At 40.0% G+C, this 14,496-nt stretch overlaps 1 protein-coding gene across 3 annotated transcripts in view; it reads right to left on the reverse strand.

Moving 5' to 3' along the window:
- The window catches only part of ZFYVE16 (zinc finger FYVE-type containing 16), a 45,963-nt gene extending 35,677 nt beyond the window's left edge, over window positions 1–10,286 (reverse strand). Inside the window, exon 1 of one of the 3 annotated variants that reach the window (XM_059694220.1) lies at window positions 9,722–10,286. The gene's annotated coding sequence lies outside the window, so the exon portion shown is untranslated. Of the gene's footprint in view, window positions 1–9,226; window positions 9,343–9,721 lie in introns of those variants that run through there. The other 2 variants (XM_059694218.1, XM_059694219.1) reach the window with 2 other exon arrangements.
- Window positions 10,287–14,496: the final 4,210 nt, after the last annotated feature.

Below are 14,496 nucleotides of genomic sequence, written 5' to 3' on the forward strand. Positions count from 1 at the left end.
AATCCAAAGAGGACCACACCAAGACACATCATAATTAAAATGCCAAGAGCAAAAGATAAAGAGAGAATCTTAAAAACAGCAAGAGAAAGTAACTCAGTTACCTACAAGGGAATACCCATACGACTGTCAGCTGATTTCTCAACAGAAACTTTGCAGGCCAGAAGGGAGTGGCAAGAAATATTCAAAGTGATGAATACCAAGAACCTACAACCAAGATTACTTTATCCAGCAAAGCTATCATTCAGAATTGAAGGTCAGATAAAGAGCTTCACAGATAAGGAAAAGCTAAAGGAGTTCATCACCACCAAACCAGGATTATATGAAATGCTGAAAGGTATCCTTTAAGAAGAGGAAGAGGAAGAAAAAGGTAAAGATACAAATTATGAACAACAAATATGCATCTATCAACAAGTGAATCTAAGAATCAAGTGAATAAATAATCTGATGAACAGAATGAACTGTTGATTATAATAGAATCAGGGTCATAGAAAGGGAATGGACTGACTATTCTTGGGGGGGAAAGGGGTGTGGGAGATGTGGGAAGAGACTGGACAAAAATCGTGCACCTATGGATGAGGACAGTGGGTGGGGAGTGAGGGCGGAGGGTGGGGCAGGAACTGGGAGGAGGGGAGTTATGGGGGGGAAAAAAAGGAACAAATGTAATAATCTAAACAATAAAGATTTAATTAAAAAAAAAACTACTTCAATTTTTTCCTAATTCAGTATGATAAAAAGTAATTACCTATAAAAAAAAAAATACAGTTGGGCCTTGACTTACGAGTTTAATTCGTTAAGGAGCTCGTTAACTCAAATTACTCTATCAACTCAATGCAAAAAATCGGCAGAGAGACAGCTGGTATCTCAAAAAACTCGTTAGTCAGGACACTCGTAAGTCAAGGCCCCACTGTATACTACATCCAGATAAAATACTGCATATAAAAACTTGTGAGACTCAGCAAAAGTGGAACTTCAATAGATACCTAGGGCCTTAAATACTTATACTAGAAAAGAAGATGAAAAATTTATAAGCTTAGAGCAGAAATTAAAGAAACAGAAAACAAGCATTCAATAGAGAGGAACAAGAAAAGTAAAAGTTAGTTTTATGAATAAAGATGAACCATTAATCTGTGTCAGAAACTCCATTAAATGAGCCTGAGGACCCTAAAGGAATCTTATCAATGACTAATATGATAATATCAAAAGGACACAGAAAACAAGTTGAAGGGCTCCCACTGGCTTAAATGGGACAACTGGACATCAAATGAATGAAGACTGCAAAGGACTGAACATAAATCAAATAGATAAAAACCAAGATCATAATGATGCTTAAAACATAAACAAAACAAACCCCCACCCATTGGAGGGTTGCTAGGGCACTAACCCATTAACTCTGAAATTGATACATTAAAGGAAAAGAGCCAAGAATTTATCCTACCCTTTATTTACAAGACATGCTTTACCATAACAAAATATTTGCTGAGGGTAAGTCCTTTAGATAAGAATGCCAGTAAATAAATAAAGAAGGGTATTAAAATCATCTTCTCACAGACCCTAATACCATAAATGGATTAGGCAATGGCTATCAATGGGTGAAATTTAGATGAAAGGTTGGAGGGTAAGTATGATGGTGGGATCAGTCCAACATATCTGAATCCAGTGGTCAGTTTCACCATCAATAAATACAGACAAACCAGCTTGGCTGGTGTTGCTCAGTGGTTAAACATCGACCTATGAACCAGGAGGTCACGGTTCAGCTCCCAGTCAGGGCACATGCCTGGATGCAGGCTTGATCCCCAGTGGGGAGCATGCAGGAGACAGCCAATCAATGATTCTCTCATCATTGATGTTTCCATCTCTCTTTCCCTCTCCCTCTCTGAAATCAATAAAAATATATTTAAAGAAAAAATCATATCATTACAAATAGAGGCAGTTTTATTTGTTCCTTTCCAAAAAGTGTACCTTTTATTTCTTTTTTTCTTACTGAATTAGAGAGGATGTCAATACATACTAAGAAATGAGTAAAAGTTCTGAACAAACACCTCAGCACAAAAGAACACATACAGATGGAAAATAAACATATAAAAAAATGCTCAACATCAATTTTCTTTAGGGAACTGCAGACTAAAACATTGAGATACCATTTCATATCTATTACAATGGCTAAAATCCAAAAATCTGACAAAACCAAATGCTGCAAGGATACTGAGCAGTAGGAACTCCCATTTATTGCTGGTGGGAAGGAAAAATGGTACAGCCACTTTGGAAGACAGTTTGGCAGTCTCTTACAAAACTAAACAAAGTCTTACTATATGATCCAGCAATCATACTATTAAGTATTTACCCAACTGATTTAAAGATTTATATTCACACAAGAAATTGAATGTTTACAGCAGCTCTATCCATAACTGCTAAAATTTGGAAACATAAAAGATGCCCGTCAGTAAGTGAATAAACTATGGTACAACCATGCAATGGGATATTATTCAGTGATATAAATAAGTGAGCTATGAAAGCCACAAAAAGACATACATAAAATTTAAAAGCTTATTTCTAAGTGAAAGAAGCCAGTCTAAAAAAACATATATACTGTACAATTTTAATTGCATGACATTCTAGAAAAGGTAAAACTACAGAGACAGTAATAACATCAGTGATTGCCAGTGTTCTGGGGCAGAGAAGGGTTAAACAGGTAAAGCAAAATGGATGTTTTAGGGTGGTGAAACTATTCTGTATGATACTGTAACAGTGAGTACAAGACATTAAGCCTTTGTCAATACTCATAGAATTTTATAGCACAAAGAATAAACCTCAGTGCATGCTAATTTTTTAAAAATTATTAAGAAGGGGGGTGAGTAAGAGATCAACCAAAGGACTTGTATGCATGCATATAAGCATAACCAATGGACATAAGACACAGGGGATTGTCAAGGGCGGGGGGGAAAAAAGGAGACATATGTAATACTCTCTGTAATACTTTAAGTAATAAAAAAATTAAAAAAATTATTAAGAAGGTCAGGGGATTATCCAATGGAATGCAGAATGTGACAAAAGAATCTATCTAGAGAAATAAAGTGCTATCTTTGGAAATGAGTGGAGTATGTAATACTAAAGGCAAAAGGAACACGAGCATTGTACTTTTGATAAAGTTGTTTCCCATGAGGGTACAGGTTAACAATTCTGAAATCACCATACATGTATACTGGAATTCAAATTAAATAATTTGATGGCTGATGGTAGGAGCCAGTTTTCTCTCTGTTAGAGGGAAAGATTATAAATAACCAAGGAAAGGAAGCTACAATGATCTATGTCAGTGATGGCGAACCTTTTGAGCTCGGCATGTCAGCATTTTGAAAAACCCTAACTTAACTCTGGTGCCGTGTCACATATAGAAATTTTTTGATATTTGCAACCATAGTAAAACAAAGATTTATATTTTTGATATTTATTTTATATATTTAAATGTCATTTAACAAAGAAAAATCAACCAAAAAACTGAGTTCGCATGTCACCTCTGACACGCGTGTCATAGGTTCGCCATCACTGATCTATGTAGTAATGGATTTGAGTTTGAGACATCAGTATAAACAAACTCATGTTTACCTTAATATGGCACAGATGATTACACATAGAAATATTTCTAGATATTTGTATATAGATAGTACATATATATATATATACACATATATACACATATATACAAATACACATATACAGTATATATACATATATTGCTCTGTCATCTGGGAGGGCATAGAAGCAAGACCTCTCAATGGCAACAATCACAGTTGGTGCCTAGATCTTGGTTTCTCCAATAAAAAGAACCGAGATTCCTCAGAGAAATGGCTGATTCTAAGACTGGGGCAGGAAATATACAAGATGAGCATGGAGCATCTTGTAATGCTAAGAAGAAAGTACACGCACATACATGAGCGGGAGTGCGCATACGCACACATGCACACACACACACAAAAATGTAGGAAGTATGTCAAAGGGATACAGGAGTCAACTGAAAGAGCTCCAGAAAGCCAAAGCTGGAACAATTTGAATAATAAAGTAAATAAAGTAGTACTGGATTATAACCCAAAACTTTAAAACAATCTATGAGATAAATAAATGATTAAATAAGTAAATGAGGGAACAAGATAAATTTGCCATGCAGAAAGACTCCAAATAATGTATGTAGATACTTTGTTCTTAAGGAAGTGGAACATAACTCGCTGCTCAGGTGTATGTTGCACACAGTGACTTTCTAAAGAGTACAGTATGAAAAACAACTTCACAGTGGAGAAACCTGACAAACACTACCTCAAGCCAGAGGACCAAGGTTAAGATCAACAGTGACAAGTCATAATGATAGTCTGTACCCTCAGTATGATGTGATGAGAATGGCACTTTATCTCTGTTGTCTTCCTCCCAAAACATATTACCACAATCTAGTCATGAGAAAAACATCTGGCAAATCCCAATTGACATTCTACAAAATAACTGACTATTAATCCTCAACACTCAAGAGGATCAAAACCAAATTACTGAGAAACTGTCACAACCATGAGGAGCCTAAGGAGATGAAACTACTCAGTGTAATGTGGTATCCTGGAACAGAAAACGTCTGTTAGAAAAAACTGAGGTAATGTGAATAATGTACGGACTGCACTAATCATGACAAATGTACTATATTAATGTAAGCTGTAATAGCAGAGAAACTGGGAGTGGGGTATATGGGAATTCTGTACTATCTGTGCAATAATCCTGTAAGTCTAAAACGGTTCTACGTTTAAAAAAATGAAATCAAAGCATTGGAAAATAAAGTTGAGAAAATATTCTAGGAAGTAAAACAAAAAGAAGGGGATGAAGAATAAAAGTATTAGAAAATTAAAGAACCAATCTAATAAGGTCTAATATTCAAATTACAAGGACTCCAGAAAGAAAGTATAGGGGGGGAAAGAACCAAAGTGTCAAATGAAATATCCCAGAACTGAAGGATATGGTTCCTAGGTGAAAGGGTGCATTTAGGGCCAAACACAATTAATGAAAAACCCTTACCGAGCCACATCATTATGAAATTTCAGAATACCTGAGTGGTTTAAGGAAAGATCACACCACATCATACTGCAATATGCATCCCCCACCTTTCCTTTCCCCAACTCTCTTGACCACCCCATCCCATCCTGCTTTCCTTTTTCTCTTTTCTAGGCATTTATTTAATTTACAACCTTCTAACATTTTGTATAGTGTATTTATTACATTTATTGTTTACCATTTAGAATAACTCCCTCTGCAAATTTAAGCTCCATGAACGCAGGAATCTTGTATTTTTGTTCACCCATATTTTCAAAGTATCTTGACCAGTGCCTGCCACATAAAAATGCTTAACACATACTTAGTGAATAAATATAAAAGCTTCCAGAGAGAAATAACAGGTCACATACAAAGGAATGACTGTCATTTTGGAAGTAGACTTCATGATAGCAAACTAGAAGCGAGAAAACAATGGAACCATGTCTCCAAAATTCTAAAAGTAAATTATTACAACGTAGAATTCTATAATCAGCTATCAGCCAAGTGTAAGGGTATAATAAAAAAACATGTATAGACATGTAGAATCCTAAAAATTTGCCTCCCATTCAGTCTTTCTCAGGAAGCTACTAGAAGATGTACCAACATGAAGGAGATAGCAAGGAAGTGGAAGACCTGAAATCCTGGGAACAGGCTACCCAACACGAAGAAAGACAAATGGAACTCACAGACCATAAAGGGACACACTCTGGGAAGAAAGCTCTACAGCTGGCCTAGAGAGAGAGCAACCCATCACGATTGACACAGAGATTGACAGAGTGACAGACAACTACAAGAGAGACACTGAAAAACAAACAAAGATTATCTGATGTGTTTCTATCTACAAAAAGGAGATTTATCTATCTTATCTGAAGGGTTGTTAATAGATTAATAAAAGACATGAAAGATACATTAAAAAGCTGTAAAACATCCATTATAAGGTACATGGAAAGATATCTAAAAGAGCTAATAACTCTAGGAAAAACAAAATTATATAAAAAAGGAAATCTATAATAATAAAAGCATAATATGCTAATTAGACCAGACGTCCTTCTGGACAACCTTCTGGATGAAGCCAGGGCTTCAGGGGAATCCTGGGTCCCAGCTGCCAGAGGGAAGCTGGTGCCAGCAGCTGGGGGAAGGCCTACTCTTGCATGAATTTCATGCATCGGGCCTCTAGTATCATCATAATATACTACCAGGCTCAGCTGTATACAATATTTACACAATGATGTGAACACTAAATAATGATTTAACTAAAAATCAACATAACTAATTTATGAATATAGAAAAGAGGGGAGGAACAATGCAATGCAGTGTTTATAGGTGGAGGTAGTTATAACAAACCTATACTCCCATCTTCTATAACAGAAATTGGTACATAGTATCTAAAACTGTGGTAGGATGGGGGCAGAATGGGGAGAAAGCTGTATAAGTATGCATGCTATTTTAAAAATTAGAGGTAAAAAAAGAGTTGAATAATCATTTATTTCAGGAGCAGCCTTCCTCAATAAGGATTCTATGAGAGAAGTAAGCCTTAATGCCCTAAGGCAGGGGTCCTCAAACTTTTTAAACAGGGGGCCAGTTCACTGTCCCTCAAACTGTTGGAGGGCCGGACTATAGTTTAAAAAAAAAAACTATGAACAAATTCCTATGCACACTGCACATATCTTATTTTGAAGTAAAAAAACAAAACGGGAACAAATACAATATTTGTATTTGCATGTGGCCGGGCCATAGTTTGAGGACCCCTGTCCTAAGGCAGTGGTTCTCAACCTTGGCTGCACATTAGAATCACCTGGGAATCTTTTTAAAATCCTGATTTCTGGGCCTCATCCTCCGGAAAGTCTGTTTCTTTGTTATGGGGTGAGGCCACAACATTAGTAACAAAGAAACAGAATTTAGGGAGGATGGGGCCCAGAAATCAGGATTTAAAAAAATATATATACTTTATTAATTTTTTACAGAGAGGAAGGGAGAAGGATAGTTAGTTAGAAACATCGATGAGAGAGAAACATCGATCAGCTGCCTCCTGCACACCCCCTAGTGGGGATGTGCTTGCAACCAAGGTACATGCCCTTGACCGGAATCGAACCCGGGACCCCTCAGTCCGCAGGCCGACGCTCTATCCACTGAGCCAAGCCGGTCAGGGCCAGAAGTCAGGAGTTTAAAAAGATTCCCAGGTGATTCTAATGTGCAGCCAAGGTTGAGAATCACTGCCCAAAGGCATCCACTTTATGTAATAAATTAACTGCTCTTCCATGCAGCTAAAGTATAACTAGTTATATACCATCCTTGGGGGAATTGAAAAAATAGTTACTCAAATCAGTTTCTGTATTTCATGATTCTGATGAGGAATGTTGATTGAGAAGGGACACTTCTGGAGAATGGGATGCAAGGGAGAGAAGGACTGATGCAGAGGACTATTAGTTTTCATTATAAGTCTTGTAATAGTACTTAAATCTTTAAATTATGTACAGGTATCTCCTTGATAAACAAAACCATTACATTAAAAATAAATAAAATAGTAAAAAGCAGTACGGGAACTCTGAATGTAGAATGTACAAAAAAAATAAAGCACAGGAACTAAAAGGTCTAGAAATAGTTTTTCATTAGAAAAAGCCAAGGAATTTTTCTTTAAAAAATTATGCAATTCAATAAATACTATTCACAAAGTATCTCTATCTATATAACAATGTACTAAGCATTATATTATTTGATGCCTAAAAATATACAATAAGGTAAAATAAATTACAAAATAATAGCATAACCCAACAATTCATAGGTTTGATAATGCAAATACTGTATACTGAAACCTTTTTCATGAAATGTTATTAGGCTGCACATGCTTTCCATTTCAGTCCACCAAGATGGACATATTGTGCTAGTAATCTACCATGGGAAGTAGAAGATACAAAAGAAATATAAGATATATGATAACCTGTTTTAGGTAATATGTTTACTCACTGGGTCATTTATATACTCTAAGATTTACAAACAAACATTTACCATGTTTACAAAAAAAGTTTCTTAAAAATGTCTTCATGATGTTAATAATTGGCAGCAACATGGAAGATAAATAAAATCAACAAAACAGTAGTAAGGAGACTCCTAAAATGGTTAAGGTAACAGATGATGAGGACCTGACCTAGGCTCAGACAGTGCGGTGCAAATGGAAAGGAGATAGATATAAAAGTGGTTAGAGAGCAGGAACTATTGGAGAGTGAAAGCAAGGGAGAATGCTAGGGTTACTGCCAGGTTTCCACTGTGGGTGACTGTGCAGTACCACTGACCACGACAGGCAATACAAAGAGGAGCAGAACTGAGGGAAAACATGAGTTCACGTCTGGACTGTTATTTCATGTAACTTGAATACATCCTGGGGGAGATGTCCAATAGGCAGTTGTATCTAAGGATCTCGGCTTCAGTAAATAAGTCTGAGATAAAGAATTGGGAATTGGCAGCAAGAGATCACCTATGAAGAGAATATAAAAGAGGACAGGCGCCCTGACCGGTTTGGCTCAGTGGATAGAGCATCAGCCTGCGGACTCAAAGGTCCCAGGTTGGATTCCAGTCAAGTGCATGTACTTTGGTTGTGGGCACATCCCCAGTAGGGGGTGTGCAGGAGGCAGCTGATCGATGTTTCTCTCTCATTGATGTTTCTAACTCCCTATCCCTCTCCCTTCCTCTCTGTAAAAAATAAAATATATATTTTTAAAAAATGAGTTTTAAAAAATATAAAAAAGCTCGAAGATGAAGTCAAAACATTAACTGTGGTTAATTACTTCTAAATAATGGGAATATCATTGATTCTTTTTCCTTATTCATTATTATATTTAGAACTTTTTGACATTAGCATATAGTTTAACATGAGGGGAGGAAATAAAGGAAGAAATTGGGTGGAAAATTATATAATACTTCTAGATCAAACCATTAAACTTCTGCCAATTCAAAAAACGACGAGTTGAAAATAAACGAAGGAACCTAAGTCGACCAACAAGTTGCCTATTTTGTTAAGTAAAAACATCAACGTATCAAATTTACGGGCTGGTTTCCATAAGAGTCTAACAAGAACACTCTTAATCTGGAAAACAATGATTTACAATCACGAAGATACAAATAAATTACGAGTTTAAAAGTTAGGTCATCTATCAGCATTTTCCAAAGGTACCAGAGCAAGGGTAGTGGAGAAGGAACACTGCCGCATCCTTCCGGTCCAAAGTGATGCGAACACGGACCGGGACGGGAAGCACCCGGGGCGAGGACGGGTCGCAGGCGGGGGTCGAGTCCTTCCGTCGCGGGAACCACGGCCCCTGCAGCCGCGCAGCCCCTCCCCCGGAGCGGCAGCGGCCCGGGGCGCTGCCTCCGCAGAGACGAGCGCTCCAGGCGACCCGGGGCGGCAGCGCCGGCCAAGAGCCGCCGAGATTGCCCTCCAGGCCTATGCGGCCTTTCACGCCTGATCGAGGGGACCCGAAGCTGGAGGGTCGGGACTCCCCGGCCCGCTCAGGGGGATCAGAAAAGGAACCGGTCCGGGCCCAGGCTCGGTCCCCGGAGGAAGAGGGCCAGACCCAGACCCTGGGGCAGAGCGTCCAGCGGCACCCCGCCCCCTCCGGGACGGCAGCAGGGCTGAGCAGAAGCCACGATGCAGGTCCCCAGAGGCTCTTACCTCCCCACGCCCCAGCGGTGCTCTCGGGCACTCGATGCGACGCCGCCCCGGAGCGAGGAGCCGCCGGACCGGAGTCCCGGGAGTGTGCGACGTCGGCTCCAGGTTAGTTTCCCGACCTGGGAGTGAGCGCCCGGCGCAGGCGCGGAGGAGGCTTCCCTCGGCTCGCACGCCCCGCCCTCCCGCCGCGGCCGCCGCAGTCCCGAGGCGCCTGCGCGCTGCGCTGCGGGGTCTGAGCCCAAGCCCCTGGCCAGAGCCGAGGCCACTTCCCGGAAGAGGCTGAGGAGGACGCGGACAGGGGAAGATCGCCCCTAAAGCTGGACTCCGTTCCCCATTAGATGCTTTGAAACCGGGATCAGGCAACGACCCGCGTCAGTGTCCGGCCCCCTTTGCCCGTGGATGTCCTAGTCGCAGCTTCCTCCGCCCCAGCCTCCGGAGTCCTTGGAGCCCGAGCAGCGTTCCAGCCTGCACCGGGCACGGCCGCCTGCGGGTGGCAAATCCGGCTTCCATCCGCGCTGCTATCCCCGAAAACCTAGCAGCTAGGTCCTAGCTTCTTTACTTTAGATTTGTTGGCAACCCCCCGCCCCCCCCCCGCGCTTCCCCGGCCGCAAGGAAAATGCCCCTAACCCACCCCGAGCTTGCGCCCTCCCGCCGACCGGCCATTTCCTTTGCAGCTCGGTCCTCCCTCTCCCTGCGTTAGTTCTGCTTTCCTCACCCTGGCCCGAGAAGCCGCCTCCCCCGCCTAAAACCAAAAGCCAGCTCATCTGAGGGGCGGAAAACAAACTCTCATGCATGTGATGCACACGTGTGCTTGTTGAGCTTTTCTGTTCGTGCCACCCGTTTCCTGTACATTTAAACGAGGGAAGAAGGAACATCTCCGTATGGGATCAAGGGCTCATTACAGGCTGGAGGGGGAAGAACCCAACCACCGCCGCAAGGTCTCTCCAGCTCAGTTTTCATACCGGCCCCTCAAAAACTCCACTAGTCACAGTAGCTTAGAGAAGTATTCCAGTCAGATGTGATGATGATGAGAGATTTGAGAACTGGTGTTCCTATCCCAAATCTGCAGTTTACAACTATGAGTTTACCTTTCAAAGATAGTTAATGTTGACTTTCTTGCTCTAATCTTGATTTTCCTTAACTCTGAAATGCAAGCGTGTGGTTTTAGTTCAACCGTGAAACTGACTAGTTGCTCAAAATAATTTATTGAACATCTATGTGATGGGCACTGTTCTAGATGCTTTGCTTATTATCTCATTTAATCCTACAAAGGAAATCAGAAAATTCTATTACAATTAAGGATAATTTTGCAAAGTACAGGCTGTATTTTCTCTCTTTTGTGTCAGGTGTTGTTCACAGATTAATAAAATGAGGTCACTGTGTTTATGGAACCACAGGGACATACATAGACGTGTGTGTATGTGCATATTTGGGATAAAAGTTTATTATACAGTGTGAGGATAAATAATAGAAATAAAGCACACTAAGACCTTAAATAGGTAAATGGGAAATGTATATTCATGAATTCAATTCACAAAATAGGAAATTTAAGTGCCTACTACAAATTTTACTAATGTTCACCTTCATAATGAAATGAAGACTAAAGTGATATTTCCCATGGACCTAATTAGTCCGTTTGTTTAAAATATGAATAAATTCCATTGGTGAGGGTAGAGTGAAATAAGCACTCATATCCTGTTGGGGATCTAAATTAGGACAAAGATTTTGGAAACTTATTTGTCAAATTAAGAAATGTTCAGATGACCTAATTCGGTAATTTTCCTTCTGGAAAGTATAAGGAGATATTCCAGAAAACAAAGGCTTATATCAAATAACAATAAGGAAAGTAAACAAGGTATCCAAACAAATGCCTTTCATATACAAATGAAATTGTACTATCACATTTATTTGTTAATGGATGTTTTCCTCTGTGCAGTGCATTGTTGCGAGTTGTAAGGATTATAAAAATGGATAAATCATGATCCATTTTTGCCTTGAAATTCACAATCTGCTGTTATTCTTTTATTTAGTAGTATAAGTAGTTGAGAGATTGCTGTAATATAAGATTGTGAGATCTTTGTATAGATTCTGGGCCAGTTAAATTTTCTGTGATATCCTTTTTCGAATGGAATAAAGAAGAAATCTGCATATCAAATGCAGTGTCAAAAAGAGTTCTCAGAAAAGTTTGAGTAATTTCTGAAAAATCATATGTACCATCTTTAACCTCTAAAGATCCAATTTATAACCAAATTGTTTCTGGACTTGAAGAGATCATCCCAATTGTAATATATCTGGCCAATTTATTTCTTAGCTTAGTCATTGCTTGAATCAGCAGTTTATTATTTTGAAAGGTAACCAGAATCTTGATGATTTTAAGAGGCTTAAATTCCACAGTAATATGAACTTCCAAAGCTGTTCCCTTTTCATAAGTAATCTGGGTGGAGAAAATACCAGAAACAAATGAAAATAACTATTACAATTATTCCTTTGTTCCATGGCTGATCTTATACTAACAAGCAATTTTAGAAGTAGGGATTCATTGCTACAAAACACAGAATGTAGCCCTACTTGGTTTGGCTCAGTGGATAGAGCATCAGCCTGCAAACTGAAGGGTCCTGGGTTCGATTACTGCTAAGGGCACATGCCGGGGTTGCAAGCTCGATCTCCAGTAGGGGGTGTGCCAGAGGCAGCCAATCAGTGGTTCTCTCTCATCACTGCTGTTTCTATCTCTCTCTCCCTCTCCTTTCCTCTCTGAAATCAATAAAAATAACACACAAAATGTAACCTGAAACTGTTAATTAACCATTAGTATTTAAGTGCTACATAACCATGTGTAATGTTCATGTTTTGAGAAAAAGGGCTAAAACATCTTTTTAAAAATCTGCTGTTCCAGGACCAATCAAATCAGGTATTCGGAGCAATGTCACTAATAAATAGTTATAGTTTTGTTGACCATGAAAGCTAGTTTTTTAAAATAATAGAAAACTTTGGAAGAAATACACTAAAATATTAACTGGATTATATTTTGAAGATGATATTATGGGTGATTTCTCCCCTTTTTAGTTGTCCATATTTTCCAAAATTTTTACAATAGCACTACTTTATAATCCAAGAGGGAAAAATGAAACAATTCCTTCTAAAAAAGTGTTGCTGAGTGCATAGTTGAATCATCCACTTACCTTGCATTTCTTTTGTAATTTCTGCAAACAATATATTGCATGACTCCTAGGAGAGAAATAACCAAAAAGCATAGATGAGCACATAAGTCTAGATACTGTGTTAGAGGTGGCAACAAGGTACAATCATCACCAGGACTAAAATATGATGCAGCTTCAACATCATGAAACAGGTTCTCTTAACAAGAAAGTCAATAGAGTTCTTTGCCACATATTTCCAGTTCTTTCTCTTCTCTTCTGGGCATGTGATGCCAGTGTACTTCCTGGCCCCCTTGTGGTTGAATAGGATCATGTGATTGATTCAAGCATATAAATTCTGAGAAGTGACATGTCATTTCTAGAGTGGATCCTTTCCTCACCAATGTGAGACACTCCAGGGCCTGCTTTCCCTCTGGCACAGCAATAGGCAAGACTTGATACTGTGGCTGCACCATCAGTTTGAGGCCTTAAGGCAGCGTTTCTCAACCTGAGTCGCGAACAATGAAAATACATCCTGCATATCAGATATTTACATTACGATTCATAACAGTAGCAAAATTACAGTTATGAAGTAGCAACAAAAACAATTTTATGGTTGGGGTCACCACAACATGAGGAACTGTATTAAAGGGTCGCGGCATTAGGAAGGTTGAGAACCACTGCAAGGGATTCCGATTTCAGAGCACTTCTGGAGAAATAAAAAACACCTGGTTATGATTTGTTACTGCAACCTAACTTAGCCTGTCATGGCAGATAAACATTCTTTTGTACCTCTGAGATTTGTGGGTGGCCATTCTGTATTATGCTCTGAGACAATGTCTCAAGGAGGCTTTCTGCAGCACCATTGTTTCTTAGGTGATTTGCTCTTCACTCATAATTGTTAAAATTTGCCAGGTAAATAAATACATTTTGTTGCAAGAGTAATAGTGACCTTTTTGTCCTGCAAAACCCTTTATTATTTCCATTTGGTTCAATGCATGGGAGGGGGCTCCAGGGTGGCTAAAAGAATGCCTAGTTGTTTCAGGGAAAGGCTCAGGCAAAAGCCAGACACCCAGGGAACACAGAGGGGCCCCTCAAAGGCCTCTGGGCTCCAATGGCTCTTAGTTGTGCTTGAGGGTGAGCCTTTCAAAAAGATATTGGTCCCTCCCCCCTCCTCCCAAAACAGAAAAGATACCCAGCTCAGCCTGAGGGCCAGCCAGCCTGCGGAGGTTAGTCAGGTGTCACCCATCTTCTTGATGAGTTTTACTCCCTCACCCAGGAAGTAGTTCTCCAGAGACCATGGTCTGCACGGGCAGAACCCAGGGCCTGGTTCAGGTTCCTCTCCAAGGCCGTGGAAGCTTCCATGGCATCCTGATTTTGCCCCACTCAACTTGGGAAGGCTTCAGCACATCATGGAAGAGAATGCGGCCACTGCGCTGGTTTTGCTTCTTTAAGAGACGTTCAGCGCCCTCACGTTTCTCCACCGACTCGAGGAAGAAGTGGCCCACACCCTCCAGAGCACATCCTTGTGGTTGAAATAGAAGCCCAGAGAGAGGTAGGTGCAGGAGGCCTGCAGATGCAGGTTGGCCAGGCAGTTGACGGCGACCTCCACCTCTGGGGAATAATTCTGATGAATTTGGGAGC

The sequence above is a fragment of the Myotis daubentonii genome, chromosome 4 (genome assembly GCF_963259705.1).
Source record: "Myotis daubentonii chromosome 4, mMyoDau2.1, whole genome shotgun sequence".
In the NCBI taxonomy this organism is placed as follows: Eukaryota; Metazoa; Chordata; class Mammalia; order Chiroptera; family Vespertilionidae; genus Myotis; species Myotis daubentonii.